Source organism: Gracilinanus agilis, chromosome 4 (genome assembly GCF_016433145.1).
Source record: "Gracilinanus agilis isolate LMUSP501 chromosome 4, AgileGrace, whole genome shotgun sequence".
NCBI classification, from domain to species: domain Eukaryota; kingdom Metazoa; phylum Chordata; class Mammalia; order Didelphimorphia; family Didelphidae; genus Gracilinanus; species Gracilinanus agilis.
Genome location: NC_058133.1, coordinates 391147626 through 391154255, shown reverse-complemented (window position 1 = coordinate 391154255; position 6630 = coordinate 391147626).

The window sequence follows — 6630 nt, the reverse complement described above, 5'->3', positions numbered from 1 at the left end:
TCTCTTCCTCTCCTTCTTATAATAGTATTTGTCCCCTCTCCTTCCCATACCCTCTTTGTGTGTAATAGAATATCCTATTTTTCTTATTCACTCAAGTTTTTCTTGGTGTCCCCTGCTATTCACCCCCTCTTACCCATCCCCCATGTCATCTTAGATTATTTAGTGTTCCACCCTCACCCTGTGAATTATTCTTCTGATTACTATAATAGTGGATACTATAATAGTGAATAGAGTTCACTACAGAGAATTATACATAACATTTCTCTACATAGGAATACATATAATTAGATCTTATTGAGGTCCCTTAAAAAGGCAAATTTAAAAATTATAAGTTTTCTTTCTTTCCCCTCTGTTTCTTATTTACCTTTTCATGTTTCTCTCGATTTTTGTGGTTGGATATCAAACTTTCCATTTAGCTCTGGTCTTTTCTGTGCAAATACTTGGAATTCTTCAATTTTGTTGAATGCCCATACTTTCCCCTGGAAATATATAGTCAATTTTGATGGGTAGTTGATCCGTGGTTGCAGGCCCAGCTCTCTTGCCTTTCTGAATATTGTATTCCAAGCCTTACGGTCTTTTAGCGTGGAGGCTGCCAGATCCTGTGTGATCCTGATTGGTGTTCCTTGATATTTGAATTGTCTCTTTCTGGCTTCTTGTAAGATTTTTTCCTTTGCTTGAAAGCTCTTGAATTTGGCAATTATATTTCTGGCTGTTTTCTTCTCTGGATCGAATGTGGTGAGTGTTCTGTGAATCCTTTCGATGTCTATATTGCCCTCTTGTTGTAGGACTTCAGGGCAATTTTGCTGAATAATTTCTTTTAGTATGGAGTCCAGGTTTCTAGTAATTTCTGGTTTTTCTGGAAGACCAATTATTCTCAAATTATCTCTTCTAGACCGGTTTTCTTGGTCTGTCACTCTCTCATTGAGATATTTCATATTTCCTTCTATCTTTTCAGTCTTTTGACTTTGTTTTATTTGTTCTTGTTGTCTTGAGAGATCATTAGCTTCTAATTGCTCAATTCTAGCCTTTAAGGACTGGTTTTAGGCTCTAAACTTTTCGTTTTCAGCTATGATCTTTTGGTTTTCTTTTTCAATCTGGTTCACTTTGCTTATCAGTTCATTTGATTTCTGAGCCTCACTTTCCAACTGCAAGATTCTACCTTTTAAACTGTTATTTTCTTGCCAGATCTCTTCCATCTTCCTCAGAATCTCAGTTTTGAATTCTTCCATAGCTTGTGAGTAGTTTTCGTTATTTGAGGAGGGTCCGGATGCTTGTTTGTTCTCCTCCTCTGTTTGCTCGGTTGTCTGGATTTTCTCTGTGTAAAAGTTGTCGAGTGTTAAAGACTTCTTTTTCTTGTTGTTAATCTTTCTCTTCTGAACTTCCTGAGTCTGGGTAGCCATCATTAGCCCAGCAGCTTCTCAGCTTTATCCTCGTGCTTGGGGTCTGTCTGCTGGTCTTTTGGCTCCTGAGGTCTGAGTTCTGGATTTTTCCAAGGTCAAGCCCCCTGGTGGACCCCCTTGCTTGATCGTCTGCTGGAGGTTCCTTTACAAGTCCCAGGGCGCTGCTTCCACAGTCCTATACCCGCCTACGGTGGTTCCCCACTCAGGGTTTCAGAGCTTTAGCTCATCGCTCTGTCTGCCTCCACCCAGGCCTCCGCAGCTCCTGCGCTCTGCTCCCGCTCTCAGATTTCGCATGCGTTCTTTGGCTTATTGGGTCCCAAATCTTGCTGCTCTCAGGAACAGGCCCTGGAGCTGCCAATGACTTGATGGGTGCCCCAAATTTGCTCTATTTCTTTTTAACTGGCTTTGGCGCTATAGGTGGTGTGTGTGGAGGGGCTGGGGGTGGGGTGGTTGCTCAGCCCGTGATTTAGTGAGAGCTGTTTCACCCCTTTATAGCATGGACATGCCTCGATTCCACGTACCTTCCATGCTACACCCTGTTGTGGGGTTCCTCCGTTCTTCTGGACTTGTTTTTATGTCCCCTTGAGGAGTTTTGTGTGTTTCGGTCAGGAGAGGTTAAGAGCTGCTTTTTACTCTGCCGCCATCTTAACCCGGAACCTTGGAGTATAATAATAATTTTAAAAAAGATAGTTTCTGTTTTCAAAGAGCTTATAATCTAATGGGGAACTCAGGGAAAACACAAAAGGAGGCAGGAAATCATGAGGTGGGACGGTAAAGATAGATCTTATTCTGAAGAAGTTGAAACTAGACAGGGCAGCAGAGATAAAATGGACTAGTATTGAAATTTCCTTTTTCAAAGAAATGATCTCTTTTAGAATGAACTTCATTCATTAATTTAATATATATTTGAGTGTCCATTATTCAGAACCCTTCTAAGCATAATGGTGGACTCAGTGAAATATGGTTCCTTTCTTCAGGGAATGCATAGGCCAGTATGTGAGGGCCTGAATCAATCATTGCCATAGAAACTGGAATATCTCAACTTTGATAAGATAGTGAGCAATTGGTAAAAGAGACACCAAGCCTTGCTTTTCATTGCTATATATGCTTCCATGACCCAAGATAGAACAGCTTTGTTTTCCCCTAAATGCCACTCTCAATTAAGAGAGCACAGATATGGATATTCCTCATGGGAACTGATTTCTCAGGGAGACATGAATATATTCGTTGAAGGGAAAATGAGTCCCCATGGGGTAAGTCCTGTCCCAAATCACAGGACCTCAAAATTGGTAGGAACTTAGAGGCCCTCTAGTTCAAAGTATACCTTTATTTCCTTCACAACACCTTCAATCAAATGATCATTTTCAGCCACTGAATAAATATTTAAATAACTACTAGGAGTCAAGTACTGTGATAAGTACTGGGGTTACAAAGAAAGGTAAAAGATAGTCCTTACTCTCAAGAAACTCATAGCCAACTGAGAGAGACAACATATAAATACCTATGTACAAACAAGCTATATTCCAAATAAATTGGAAGTAATCAACAGAGAAGACCTTAGAATTAAGAAGGATTGGGAAAGAAAAAGGGATTTTAGTTGGGACTTGAAGTAGGAAAAACAAAGCACTTGGTGTGTGGAGACCTGCACCCTTACACGGAAAGAAATTCCACATTTAGAAAACTCAAATTGCTAAGAAGTTTTTCCTGACATGAAGTCTAAATCTATCTCTCTTCAGCTTCCACCTATTTATTCTAGCACTCCTCTCTGGTGCCAAGAAGCATTAGGTTAATCCCTTTTTAATACCACCACTCTTCATACACTTTGAAACAGAAATTGTTTTTTTTTTGTCTTCTCTAGATTAGACAGCCTCAATTTCCTTGTCTGATCCTTTTATGATATACCATTTTATACCCTTCATCATCCTGACTACCCTTTGTGAATCTCCTGTAGCTTGCCAATGGTTTTTCTAAAATATGATGTTTAAAAATTAACACACATTTCTAGATATAGTTTGACTAGCACAGGCTATACAATGAGATGTTTCACCTTTGTTATTCTGGAAACTAAACATTTCAACAAAGCCCAAGATTACATTAGCTCTTTTGACTGATATGAGGCACTGTTGGCTAATATTGAGAATGCAGTCCGTAGAATACCTTATATCATTTTCAGGGGAAATATTTCTTATCCACATTGTATTGCTTTTGTCCCATTAACCCATCATATCTTACCTTGGAAACTCATTTTACCGAAACAACCTATGATAGATCTTCACAATGTTCTCCATTAGATTTCATCTTATTAGATTCAGCCCATTATTCTAGAAAGTCAAGATGACTTTGACTCTATCCATCAATTTAACTATCAATCTGTATTAGTTATGTAACAAATTTCAGTAAGCATACCCTCTCTATTAACACCCAACTCACTGATGAAGAGTCAAATATGATGAGTTGACAGATCCCTGGAACCCTCCATTAGAGAACTTCATTCAACTTTTGGGTTTCATTCAACTCTGAGTCCACTCATTCAGTCATTTCTTAATCTAGCTAACTATGCCATCATCTAATTCAAATATTTACCTCTTGTCCTAATAGGTAGTATGAAAAACTTTATCAAATGCTTTGCTAAAATTGGAGAAATCATATTTTAAGTATTCTTCCAAACTACGAGTCTAGTGACCCCCCTCGAAAAAAAGAAAATGAACTTATTCTAGCATAACCTATTATAAATAAAGTGATGCTGGTTATCAACAAGAACAATAACAACAAACATTTATATAGCATTTACTATGTGCCAGGCATGGTGCTAAACACCTTACAATTATTTTTTTCATTTAATCCTCATAGCAATTTTGGGAGGTAAGTGCTATTACTATCATTCTTATTTTACAGAGAAAACTGAGGTAAAGAGTGGTTAGACAACTTGCCCAGGGTCACACAGCTAGTAAGTGTCTGAAGTGGAATTAGAACTCAAGAATTCCTGACTCTAGGTCCCATATATTTAATAATATAATTTAGAATTTTGTGAGGAATTAAAATAATACGCATTGGTCTATAGTCTGCAGACTTACTTCTTTTCTCCTTCCCTTTTAAAAATTATGCCCATGTTTGCATTTCTCCAATCTCCCAAAAGTTAATTTCGGAGATCCCTGATAGTGGATCACCAGTCATACATGTCATTTTAAAAATAAATTTGTATTTTTGTTATTATACAAAACAGACTTTCATAATGGTCATTGTTGTAATAGCATACCCATACAAAAAAACCCCTCCAAATAAATTCTTTATGGTGCAGTTTAGATCTGGTACTACTAGGCCACATTTCTTTATATATATTTTATGTATATGAAATGATATACATGTATATGTTTATTAATTGATACCTTCTGTAATGCAAGGAGGTAAGGGAAGGTGCACCTCGGAATTATAATGTCACAAAAAAACAAATATATAAATAAAAAATAATATGAAATCCATGTCACTGATCTTATTTTTAAAAAAAGAACTGCCATTGACTTAGTAGCCAATGAAGTTTTAGAATGGCAACATCCAAGAATGGAACCAAACAGCCTGTTCCTGGAAAAAATAAAACTCAATCAGCAATGTGTCAACAAAGAACGATCAAACAAATATGTCTGATTCAACCATTTTTTAAATAGGACATGAGAGATTTTTTATTTCATGTAAGATAAGGCTAGTGCTTCTGGAAACTACAGAAATCTCAGTCTTAAGGAACAGAGGCTTTGATGCAGACTTCAAGAAAGTGGTAGAAACTGTACCATATGTCACTTCAGGTTACAAAAATTAACCCTGACTGAATAACTACAAAGATATGAAATTGTCAGAATTATATATCAAAAACTCCATATTTCTGATATACTAATATGATAAATTTCCAGATTACAAAAGAAACCTCAAATACACATGAGAATTCAACAATAAATGAACCAGAGCATTATTAAAAAGAAAATTATTTCTTATAATCACTCAAACATAACATTGACATACAAAAATTGGGGAAATTTTAAATAGATGTTACCATACTCCAAGCTATGTGCAATAAAATTCTCTCTCACATACTGAAACCTAATGACAGAAAGCAAAACCTTGTAGGGTGAGGAAGAAATCCATGTCATTTCCATCATCCTCTTATGTGAGTTACCTTGCAGATGCTTTTGGCTGGGCTACAGAAGATGAGGCTGCATCTTAATGCTTTCATTCAGGCACAAAAAAATCAATCATTTTATCCACCTGCATAATAGTTTATTGAACCTAAAGGAATAATCACAGGATAGCTACTTGTCCTAGGACCATTTCTAACTGTGCTCTATCTGACATAAACATGGAAAGAATGACACAGCTGACATTTATATAGTGCTGTAAAGTTTGCACAGCACTTTACACACATTATCTCATTTTACTTCATCAACCACTTCATCTTTATTAGTAAGAATCAACTACAGAATAGCACCTCCCCTTTTGTATTTATAACCTTTTAAAGAATCATATTATCATTTTCATGCCAAGAAGTTATTGGCTTTCCTTTTAGCAGTGAAGATATCAGCAAATGTCTGGATAATTGAAGTCTCCCATCACTACTCTATCATGTCATCTTGCCAGGATTGTAAACTCTTTCCTGAACTCTTCATATATATTGTTCCTCTCTTTGACTCATCTGTATTATATACTAATAACAACAATAATAAACAGAGCATAAGTAGTGCTTTAAGTTTTATAAAACTTCTTATGCATATTAGCTAATTTTATCTTCATAGTCATCCAGACAAGTAGGTGCTATTATTATCTTCATTTTACAGATGAGGAAGTTGGGGCAGAAATTAACTGACTCTCAGCATCAGAAGGATAGTAAATGTCTGAGGTCAGATTTAACTCAGACTTTCCTGATTTCAAGTTTAATGATGTGGTGATTTCCATTTAGTGAGTGATATGCAAACTTCTGGGGTATTCATAATGATGATCAAAGGGGTTTGTGCTAAAATTATTTAATGGTACCTTAAGCAATAAGACCAATTCTATTATACATTTTTCCATTGTGAAAATATGCATGTGAATATTTGATTATAGACTTATTCACTAGTGATTCAAAGTTGTCGTGACCATTCACACAATGATTTTGGTCTACTAAAACAAAACAAAGATTGCAAACCAATTCCCAACAGATGGTCATACACGTACCTTCATTTCTATTCTGCACACTGCCCTTCAT